Raw genomic sequence first — 12333 nt, 5'->3', positions numbered from 1 at the left:
ATGATCAAGTATAATTCTTAGGTAGGCAAAGATGACCTCTTCTTTTCTAAGCACTCAGAGGCTAAGAAGTAGACATGGTTGCATTGGGAGGTGGGCACATGCAGACAGAAGTAGCAGATAAGCCAGAAGCTAGTTCCCAGAAGAGTCCTTGTAAAGACTTGAGAGAGATGAGAGGAGAGAAGAAAACCAATTCTGGAAGGAGTCGATCTCCACCTGTGTTAGTGGGCTTTTACCCCAATATCTTCAGACAGTACTAACCATTTCTGAGCCTGGCTCCCAGCAGATTCCTCAGGAGATACTTGAAGAGGGGCTGGTAGGGGAAAGCAGAAAGAGAACCATGATTCTGCCTTACCCTATGGAAGGAGGAAAATATGGCCCCTGTTGCTTGGGGTTGTGCTTAGTCAAAGATCTGGGCGATAACGTACTCCAGGCTCTTTCCTCTTTTGAAAGTGATCCAATAAGGAGAAGCACAAAACAGTGTCCTTGATTAGCTCTGTTTACTTTTTGTGGCTCTTCCAGCCTCCCCCAAAACAACACATTCCACCTGCCCCACATGAAGGAATCCAAACTCATTCTGGCTGGCTCAGCAGGAAAGGAAGTCCGCACACCGTCTGGTGAACAGAACAATGCACGGCTTGTTTATCTAACAAAAGAGGGGGAAACCTGCTTGATCACCATGGAGGAATGCAGAACTATAAAAGCCCACTCACTCCCCACTGTTAGCTGAGGGACCTTGTAGCCTGGTGATCCAGAGATCCTTACTACAGTCCCAACGAAGGGGGTATATATATGTGTATGTGTGGAAATGCGTATGCCTAAGTGTGTATGTGTATTTGTGTGTGCATGTAGTTGTATATATGTGTATGTGTGTACATATGTATCTCTGTGTATGTGTACCTGTATTATATGTATGTATAATTTGAAAGGTAACTTTTAGGACAATGGCTTTCTTTTTGTCTGGGAAAGTTATAATCTTGGTCATATGAGATGTGAGTACTTTGTGTAGATGGGGCTTTTGTTACTCAGTTCTGTTTCCTCATCTTTCCTACCTCTTCCCCCTCCCCTCAATTCTCTGAATATCCGGGTCAAGATCTTTCATGTAAATCTGCTGAATCCCCTTCTTCACCCTCCACCTCAGGATCCATCCCTGGCCAAAAGAAACCTAGGTTAGTGAATAAGAAATGAAAGGAATATTGGGGAGGAAAGAAAGACTCCCCCATATGCTGTGCTGTGTGTCATAGTGTACCTACTCATTTTCTAAGTAGAGAATGATAATTTCTTCTGGTTAGGGCCTTTATATTTGTCCTTTTGTTTTCATTTCTCCATTTTCATAGTAGAATCTTTAAAACATTGGGACACCTCTTTTTCTAAAACGAGGATGGAAGGAGGCAACCATATGAATGATGCAGGAGAGTTTTGCAAATATCAGGGGCTTTAGAGTTTAGAAAAACAGTACTGGAATTCTCTTTTACAGTGTGCCAGGGAGCATATTCTAGTTTTTCTATGGATGGTCTGACAAAACATAACCATGTTATACAGTTTCTAGTCAATTATTCCAAAGTCAAAGAGGTAAATGGTATATATGTTGCAGCTTCTAGAAGCAAGGGGAGCAAATCAAGAACTGAATAATAAAAGAGAGATTTTCTTGTACACATAAAAGTTAAGGGTGCAACATCAGAGGGCTAATGAAGACTTCAGAGAAGCATGCAGGGAAAATGACAACAGGCTTACAGAGAACCATTGGAAAGTCACTTCTGCGGTGATGCCCAATTTCCTATACTAATACCAACAGTGATAAAATAGATGGAGTATGTTTGCCATCCAGCTATGGTTTCTAGCAGAAATATTTGTAGCATCCTTTGGGAAGAAGGTTACAAAAATAATACATTTTTTCTTCTTCTCCCTTCAAACCAAACATCTCTCATCTCAAACTCATTGGAGATACCAGTTTTCAGGAACCCACAAAGGTTTTTTCTCAAAGTTAAGTCTCAAAGTCTTTAGAATTACTTCTGGCCATTTGTAATACTAAAGATATGAAGCCCTAGCACAATAGTTAATAGCCAGGACCCCAATAGAACCAAAATTACACTCATTCTTGTTTGAAACATGACAACGAGGAAGGGCCAATGCTCAGCAGAGCTATAGCACAGTAAGCAAAGTAAACAGTAGTGGACGATAAGGTTGGGGAAGTGCCAAGACCAGATCATGGAGTTTTTCAAAGTGAAGTTAAGAAGTTTACATTTTAATCTCAGTGCAGTTAGTAGACACTGGAGGTTGTTAAGCAGGGCACTACCATGATCTAAGTTTTATAAAGATCTTACTTGGCAATGGATTTAGGTAGAAGAGAAGAAGTTGGGAAAACAGTTTAAAAGGCTCATACAGATAAGAGATGAAGTGATTCTTTCAAGGGAAGAAGCAGTAGGAGTAGAGAAAAGAGGTTTGATGAACTATTTTGAAGAGGTAGAGCTGACAGTATTTATTGATGGACTAAGTGTTGAGAGTGAAGGAAAAAGAAGAATAAACTATGCCATTTGGGTCAGCTGGCATTTGTTCCTTCTTAGCACAAAATTCATTCCCAAAACTGAGTCATTAGTAGTTTAAAAAAATGTTGGCAGTTTTTACCATTCTTTTATTCCAGCATTTATAGAGCTTCTATCTACATTTAAGGTGCTTGGGGAGGTACTATGGAATACACCAAAACCAAGAAAACATAATCCCTGTGCTCAAGGAATTTATAGTGTGATAGGTGGCAAATAAAAAATACCTAAGTAACCATTAAACAGGGAATAATATTATGTCATGAAGGAAATGTTAACAAAATTAGAGTTAAATAAATAAGGAAGCATAGCAGGTTGAAACAAAGAAGACTTTACAGAGACTCTGAGCTAATTTTTGAAGACTCAGTACAATTTCAACTGGAGAAAACTAGAGAAAAGTTTATGTCAGGTTTTGTATACAAGAGTGGGAAAAGCAAGAATATGCTGCAGGAAGGACACACAGTTTCTATAAAGCACATAGGAAGTAAAATTAGAGTGATGCAAGGACATGGTGAGTCTTAAGTGTCAAGGTAAAATATTTACTTTACATAATCCAGTGGGCAAGAGAGAGGATTTGGAGGTTCCAGGCTAGAACAGCAACATGGTAAAAGCACTATTTAAAAAGATTATTCAGCCTGACCAGGCAGTAGCACAGTGGATAGATCATAGGACTGGGACACAGAAGACCTAGATTTGAAACCCCGAGGTTGTTGGCTTGAGTACAGGCTCACCATCTTGAGTGTGAGGTCACCTTCTTGAGTATGGGATTACAGACATGACTACGTGGTTGTTGGTTTGAGCCCAAGGTTTTTGGTTTGAGCAAGGGGTCACTGGCTCAGCTGTTGCCCCCCCCACTAGTCAAGGAACATATGAGAAAGCAATCAATGAACAACTAAGGAGCTGCAACAAAAAATTGATGCTTCTCATCTGTCTCCCTTCCTGTCTGTCTGTCCCTATCTGTTCCTCTCTCTGTTTTTATCTCTGTCTCTGTCACACACACACACAAAAGATTATTCATGTAGGATGAACTATGTGGATAAATATAGAAAACATAGAGAAGTGAGTAGGCTAGCACAATACACACAAAAGGCAGAACTAGACTAATGACAGTGAGGATGGAGCAGAAGGGAAGGATGTGATAGAAGATATGCAAGACAGAATCAACAGGGTTGGACTACTAATTAAACATGGAGGAAAGAAAAGATGACTGAAACACTTATGAGAATGGTGCTATCACTAATCTAGATAGGGAAGTCTAATGAAGGAGCTGGCTTCAGGAGAAAAGAGTTTGATTTTAGACAAAAGTTTGTTTGTTATGCTGTCAAATTATGTCGATAAGCATGTTCACAAAATGTCTGACATTTGGGCTGCAATGCTGAAACGAGGTTAGGGCAGGATATGGCCAGTGGTGGGATTCAAGTAATTTAACAACAAGCATTTTTACACATTACTGGGTTGAAATGGATATAGGTACACATTTCTTACACAGAAATTTTTCATATGTTACCAAGAGACCTAAAAATTATTCCTACTGTGCTTGCTTCAGCCAACATATACTAAAATTGAAATGATACAGAGAAGATTAGCATGACCCCTTGACAAGAATGAAATGACATACAAATTTGTGAAGCACTCCATATTTTTTTTCTGGAATTAGACAACAATAATGATTGTACAACCTTGTGATTATGCTAAAACTCATTAAATTATGCATTTGAAAGTAATAAATTTTATGGTATGTGAATTATATCTGTTTTATAAAAGGTTCCTACCCTTTGATCCAGTTTTTCCACTCCTAGGAGTCTATTCTAAAAGAGCAATTAGAGATTCATACATGATTTAAGTATATAAAGTATCATCCACTGCAATGTTATTTACACAGTTGGCCCTCACCATATCATGGTTGACTTTTCATGGTCTCACTCTATTGAGGATTTTTAAATTGTATATGTCCAATTTTGTATCATGGATTTTTTTTGCTATATCATGGGATTTTGTGGTATATAGGTATTTTTATATATTTATTATTTTAATTATTTTTGTGGTAAAATAAGCATTTTCTAGCCTAAAAATTGAAAACAACATAAAAATATAAAAATATTAATTAAAACTTATTAAAAGAATATTAAATCAAAATAAAATACATAGCATATAGCAAATAAGCTGTAATGTTCTTCTTGGCTGTGCAGTACATTCATCTCATTGTCATCACCTTCATCATCATCAGTACTGCAGAGGTAATGCATCATCATTTTCATCATCCCAGTTGTAGTATATTCACTGGTGAGTACACATATAGAATTTTATATGTTGTTAAAATTACATAGGTTTAAGAATATAGAAAGTGTTTAAGAGCATATGAAGTGTTTATAAGAGTGTGGGAATGGTTAATAACAGTGTGGGAAAAGTTTATAAGACAGTGTGGAGGGTTTAGAAAGCCTTAAAGTATATATAAATAATAAAATAAATATAAGGTCATTACTTCACAATTTTGCCTATTGTGGGGGGTTCCAGAACCTAATCCCTGAGATAAACGAGGGATCACTGTAATGGTAACATTAGGAATAGCCTAACCATTCAACATTTAGGAAGAGTTAGGTGAAGAATTTTACATCTACATGAAGCAATAATAGTCTGCCATTAAAAACCATGCTTTTTGGCACACAACACCAAGCGTAGACTCAAACAGCTCTACAAACAATACATCCAAACACACAGACATAATGAGAAGACAGAGAAGTGCAATCCAAATGAAACCACAAGAGAAACCTCCAGGAAATGAATTGAGTGATATAGAAATAACCAAACTTCCAGATGCAAAGTTAAAAATAATGATTGTAAGGATGCTTAGGGATCTTAGAACAACAATGGATGGTCATTATGAACACCTAAATAAAGAAATAGCAAGTATAAAAGAGGTCATTGAAATATTGAAAAAGAACCAGTCAGAGATGACAAATACAATATCAGAAGTGAAGACCACAATGGAAGAATTAGAAACAGGATGGATGAAGCTGAGGATCAAATCAGCAAGTTGGAGTACAAGTTGAATGAAGGCATGGAAGCAGAGCTGAAAAAAGAAAAGAGATTCAAAGAGTCTGAGGAAACTCTTAGAGAGTTCTGTGACAACATGAAGAAAAATAAAATCTGCATCATAGGAGTTCCTGAAGAAGAAGAGAAAGAACAAGGGATAGAGACTTTTCTCAATCATATCATAACTAAAAACTTCCTTAAATTAATGCAGGAAAATCTCTCACACGTTCAAGAAGCACAGAGAACTCCATTAAAGAGAAACCCAAGAAATCTACACCAAGACGCATCATAATTAAAATACCAAAGCTAAGTGATAAGAGAAAATATTAAATGCTGCTAGAGAAAAAAAGTTATCACCTACAAAGGAGCTCCCATAAGGATGACATCCGACTTCTCAACAGAAACACTTGAGGCCAGAAGGGAATGGCAAGAAATATTCAAGGTAATGCAGAACAAGAACCTAAAACCAAGACTACTTTATCCAGAAAGGCTATCATTTAAAATTGAAGGAGAAATAAAAAGCTTCCCAGACCAAAACAAAACAAAACAAAAAACTCAAGGAATTCATTACAACTAAGCCAATGCTGCAGGAAATGTTAAGGGGCCTGTTGTAAACAGATCAAAGTGGGAAAAGAATAGAGCAAAAGAGGATTACAGCTTTAAAGAATAAAATGGCAATAAACAACTACATAACAATAATAACCTTAAATGTAATGGATTATATAATCCAATCAAGAGACATAGGGTAGATGCATGGATAAGAAAACAGGACCCATACATATGCTGTCTACAAGAGACATAACTTAAAACAAAAGATGCACATACTCTGAAGGTAAAAAGATGGAAAAGAATATTTCATACAAATGGAAATGAAAAAAAAAGCTGGGGTAGCAATACTTATGTCAGACAAAATGGACTTTAAAACAAAGGCTATAGTAAGAGATAAAGAAGGCCACTACATAATGATAAAGGGAGCAATCCAACAGGAAGATATAACCATTTTAAATATTTACGCATGTAATATAGGAGCACCTAAATATATAAAGCAGACTTTGATGGATATACAGGGCAAGATCAACAGCAATACTATAATAGTAGGGGAATTCAATACCCCACTAACATAACTAGATAGATGCTCAAGAAAAAAAATTAACAAAGAAACAGCAGACTTAACAGACACACTAGATCAACTGGATTTAATAGATATCTTTAGAACCATTCAGCCTAAAGCAGCAGAATATACATTCTTTTCAAGTGCTCATGGTACATTATCTAGGATAGACCACATGTTAGGGCAAAAAGTGCTCTCAACAAATTTAAGAAGATTGAAATCATATCAAGCACTTTCTCTGATCACAATGGCATGAAACTAGAAATGAACCACAACAGAAAACTTCAAAAACTCTCAAACACATGGAAACTAAACAGCAGGTTGTTAAATAATGAATAGCTTAACAATGAGATCAAAGAAGAAATAAAAAAAATTCTAGAAATGAATGATAATGAGCATACAACAATTCAAAATTTATGGGACACAGCAAAAGCAGTACTGAGAAAGAAGTTCATAGCACTACAGGCACACTTTAAGAAGCTAGAAAAAGCTTAAATAAACAACCTAACCCTGCATCTAAAATAACTAGAAAAAGAACAGCAAGTATAGATCCCAAATGTAGTAGAAGGAAGAAAATAATAAAGATCAGAGTGGAAATAAATGACATAGAGGCTAAAGAAGCAATACAGAGGATCAATGAAACCAGGAACTGGCTCTCTGAAAGGTAAACAAGATCAACGAACCTTTAACTAGACTCACCAAGGAAAAAAGAGAGAGAACTTAAATAAATAAAATTATAAATGAGAGTGGAGAAATAACAACTGACACAACAGAAATAAAAAATATTGTAAGAAAATACTATGAAAAACTGTATGCCAAAAAACTAGACAACCTAGATGAAATGGACAAATTCCTTTCAACATACAATCTAATCTGGAAGAATCAGAAAACCTAAACAAAGCGATTACAACAAACGAGATCAAAACAATTATCAAAAAATTCTCAAAAAAGAAAAGTCCTGGGCCTGATGGCTTCACAAGTGAATTCTACCAACTATTCAAAGAAGAACTAACTCCTATCATTCTCAAGCTATTTCAAAAAATTCAAGAGGAAGGAAGACTTCCAAGCTCCTTTTATGAGGCGAGCATAATTCTGATTCCAAAACCAGGCAAAAACACAAAGAAAGAAAATTATAGGCCAATAGCCCTGATGAATATAGATGCTAAAATCCTCAACAAAATATTAGCAAACCAGATACAACAATATATGAAATAAGTCATACACCATGATCAAGTGGGATTTATTATGGGGAGGCAAGGCTGGTACAATATTCACAAATCAATCAATGTGATTCATCACATAAACAAAAGGAAGGAGAAAAACCACATGATAATTTCAATAGATGCAGAAAAAGTATTTGATAAAATCCAGCACCCATTCATGATCAAAACTCTCAGCAAAGTGGGAATACAGGGAACATACCTCAACATGATAAAGGCCATCTAAGACAAACCCACAGCCAACATCATACTCAATGGACAAAAATTAAAAGCAATCCCCTTAAGATTAGGAACAAGGCAGGGGTGCCCCCTTTCACCATTCTTATTCAACATAGTCCTGGAGTCCTAGCCACAGCAATCAGACAAGAAGAAAAATGAAAAGGCATTCAAAATGGAAAAGAAGTAAAACTATCATATTTGCAGATGATATGATATTGTATATAGAAAACCCTAAAGTTTCAGTCAAAAAACTACTGGATCTGATAAATGAATTCAGCATAGTGGCAGGATATAAAATGAATACTCAGAAATCGGAGGCATTTTTATACACCAACAATGAACTGTCAGAAAGAGAAATTAAGGAAACAATTCTCTTCAGTATTGCAACAACAAAAAAAAATAAAGTACCTAGGAGTAAATTTAACCAAGGAGATTGAAGATTTGTACTCGGAAAATTATAAAACATTGATAAAAGAAATCAAGGAAGATACAAACAAGTGGAAACATATACTGTGCTCATGATTAGGAAGAATAAACATTATTAAAATGTCTATATTACCCCAAGCATTTTATAAATTCAATGCAATACCAATTAAAATGCCAATTTGAAGATACAGAACACATATTCCAAAAATTAATATGAAACCAAAAAAGAACACGAATAGCTTCAGCAATCTTGAAAAGGAAGAATAAAGCAGGAGGTATCACACTTCCTGATTTCAAGTTATATTACAAGGCCATTGTACTCCAAACAGCCTGGTACTGGCATAAGAACAGGCATATAGATCAGTGGAATAGAACAGAGAACACAGAAATAAACCCACAGCTCGATGGACAACTGATATTTGACAAAGGAGGTAAGAGCATACAATGGAGTAAAGACAGCCTCTTTAATAAATGGTGTTGGGAAAATTGGACATCTGCCTTCAAAAAAAAAATGAAACTAGACTACCAACTTACATCATTCAAAAAAATTAACTCAAAATGGATCAAAGACTTAAATGTAAGCCGTGAAACCATAAGCATCTTAGAAGAAAACATGGGCAGTAAGCTCTCCGACATCTCTCGCAGCAATATATTTGCTGATTTATCTCCACGGGCAAGTGAAATAAAAGACAGGATAAACAAATGGGACTATATCAAACTAAAAAGCTTTTGCACAGCTAAAGACAGTAAGAACAGAATAAAAAGACAAACTACACAATGAGAGAACATATTCGACAATACGTCTGATAAGGGGTTAATAACCAAAATTTATAAAGAACTTGTAAAACTCAGCACCAGGAAGACAAACAATCCAATCAAAAAATGGGCAAAAGAAATAGACACTTCTCCAAAGAAGACATACAGATGTCCAATAGGCATATGAAAAAATGCTCAACATCACTAATCACTAGAGAAATACAAATTAAAACCCCAATGAGATATCACCTCACACCAGTCAGAATCGCGCTCATCAACAAAACAACACAGAATAAATGCTGGTGAGGATGTGGAGAAAAGGGAACCCTCCTGCACTGCTGGTAGGAATGCAGACTGGTGCAGCCACTGTGGAAAACAGTATGGAGATTCCTCAAATAACTTCAAATCAAACTGCCTTTTGACCCAGCTATCCCACTTTTAGGAATATATTCTAAGAACACCATTGAACTGTTCCAAAAGGAGAAATACTCCCCCATGTTTATGGCAGCATTGTTCACAATAGTGAAGATCTGGAAACAGCCCAAGTGTTCATCAGTGGACAAGTGGATTAAAAAACTTTGGTACATATATACTATGGAATACTACTCAGCCATAAGAAATGATGACATCAGATCATTTACAATAACATGGATGGACCTTGATAACATTATATGGAGTGAAATAAATAAATCAGAAAAGACTAAAAACTATATGAATTCATATATAGATGGGACATAAAAAATGAGACTCAAAGACATGGACAAGAGTGTGATGGTAACAGGGGGCGGAGGTGGGGGATGAAAGAGAGAGAGGGGGTGGGGGGAGGGGAGAGTCACAAAGAAAACCAGATAGAAGGTGATGGAAGACAATTTGACTTTGGGTGAAAGGTATGCAACATAATCAAATGTCAAAATAATCTGGAGATGTTTCTCTGAACGTATGTACCCTGATTTATCAATGTCACCACATTAAAATTAATAAATTAAAACAAACAAACAAAAACATGCTTTTGCAGACTACTTAATGATTTTGGAAAAGACTCACAATACAATTCTAAGTAAAAGGTAAATTGTATACAAACTTGTATATAGTACCAGCCCAATTTTAAAAAAAGATATATATATATGCATATATATTCATGTACCAGTATACACATATTAAAAGTCTGGATGAAAATGCATTATGTTACCAGTAGTTATTTATCTCTGTATGGCAGATTTAAGGGTTATTTTAATTTTTTTATACTTATTTAAATTTTTGAAATTTTCTACACTACACATGTATTACTTTTGAATGAGAAAAGGTTTCCAAAGGAAAAGGACACCATTCTACATAGACATATCATGTACCTTGGCAACTGTCTGTTAGAACTGTCTGACATATTCCTAAATTAAGAATCTGCAATTATATTTGTATTTCCACATAAGTATTTGAAATGTGAATTTTGCCCTTAGGGAAATCAGCATAGAGTCCACCAACAGAGCAAAATGGTTTCCCCAACAAATGCTTTCCTGCTTAGCAACTGATTCTTCCATTTATTGTACCAATTTTTCTTTTAAACTCCATTTGATAGTTTTTACCTCAATATTAGCACTGGAAGCTATTTTTTTAATTAATTATTTTTTTGCTTGTTTTAAGAGGCTGTCAGGGCTGGAAGAACAGGGAGCAAGTTGAAGGGAGACAGGTAGAGGAGAGGGGAGGTCAAATCAAAGTCAGCATCAAGGCTGTGCCCAATGAACTGATATTTTTGTTCTGTTTTGTTTTTTTGCTACTCAGGGCTTTCTTGGCTTTACTTTCTTTCCGGTGCCTGATGGAATTGGTTGGGACAAAGTTGGGTGGAGATGGGGCAAAGCACAGGGAAAGCTGGTGGGCTGGGGAGGGCAGAGTTGGCAGCCAGTTCAATTTTGAAGTTATTAACTGCTAATATTTGTATACCATGTTCACATTTCACAAAGAACTTCCACAGACACCATTCTATTTTATATTTACTAAAACCTTATAAACTCTACCTTAGAAAAGAAGAAACTCAGGCTCAGAAAAGTGAAGTAAATCACACAAAGCTTGAACCCAAGTTCTTTGCTTCTAAATTCCTATGAATCAGAAATTCTGTGAGTTGGGCCCAACAATCTGAACTTTAACAAGCCCTGCAAGTGATTCTGATGCATGCTCAAATTTCATATCCATCACTCAAAAGAATGCTACCATACACTTAAAAATAGATTTTCTTTTTTTTTTCTTTTTAAATAAAATTTATTGGAGTGACATTGATCAATAAGAGTACATAGGTTTAAGGTGAACATCTCTATTTCACTTGAACCTTTGATTGCATTGTGTGCCCATCAGCCAACGTCAAGTCATTTTTTATCACTGTATATTTGTCCTTCTTTACTCCATTCCCCCCATTCCCCTCCCCTGGTAACTATTTCATTTTTATCTATGTTCATGGGTCTCAGTTTCATATACCACCAATGTTGAAATCATATAGTTCTTATCTTTTTCTGATTTACTTATTTATGGTTTCTTTTAAATACTGGCTGCCACTTTGACTTATGCACGGTCTTGTCTTCTAAGGCTGGCTGGGAACCTCCCTTCAACTGTCAGTGGCCTGGTACATAATAGAGGGAAGCTGCTTGAATAGAACTTTGGCTCCAGGAGTAGGAACATAATACTACTTGTTCAGAGAAGTCCCAGAACCAAGAGGGCAATACCTGGGTCACAGCTTCCCTTGTTGGACGATATAAGCTGGTTCTCTTCATATACTTTCACATGGTTTCACAATGTTCTTCACGAACCCCTGAGAAATTCCCTGCTCTGATGTATTTATATTTACAGACCTCTAGTTAATCAAGCTTTCATTTCTTTAGATCTCAGTTGGGAGTTTAAAGAATTTTGAAACAACACTAGAAAAATGCAGAAATTAAATGGTTTTCCTTCTGGAGAACATGGACTGCCCTACCCCCACTTCTCCAACTCACTCTCTATCCAATTCCCTCACTGCAGGTAACTGTTTTCATTCTGTCTCTCAATCTTT

General features: G+C 36.1%; 1 protein-coding gene and 1 non-coding gene across 3 annotated transcripts in view; one reads left to right on the top strand and one right to left on the bottom strand.

Moving 5' to 3' along the window:
- Positions 1–12333, bottom strand: part of SHROOM4 (shroom family member 4) — a 276863-nt gene that overhangs the window by 60762 nt on the left and 203768 nt on the right. Inside the window, exon 2 of one of the 2 annotated variants that reach the window (XM_066356050.1) lies at positions 259–310. The exons of the other annotated variant lie outside the window; for it this stretch is intronic. The gene's annotated coding sequence lies outside the window, so the exon portion shown is untranslated. The remainder of the gene's footprint in view (positions 1–258; positions 311–12333) is intronic. 2 annotated transcript variants of the gene reach the window in all.
- On the top strand, positions 4073–4181 carry LOC136386594 (U6 spliceosomal RNA). Its single transcript, XR_010747964.1, has one exon. It is a non-coding gene; the product is annotated as a U6 spliceosomal RNA (small nuclear RNA).

This window comes from Saccopteryx leptura, chromosome X (genome assembly GCF_036850995.1).
Source record: "Saccopteryx leptura isolate mSacLep1 chromosome X, mSacLep1_pri_phased_curated, whole genome shotgun sequence".
In the NCBI taxonomy this organism is placed as follows: Eukaryota; Metazoa; Chordata; class Mammalia; order Chiroptera; family Emballonuridae; genus Saccopteryx; species Saccopteryx leptura.
The sequence above is the reverse complement of the archived record's forward strand: the minus strand, read 5'-3'. Positions and strand labels throughout refer to the sequence as shown.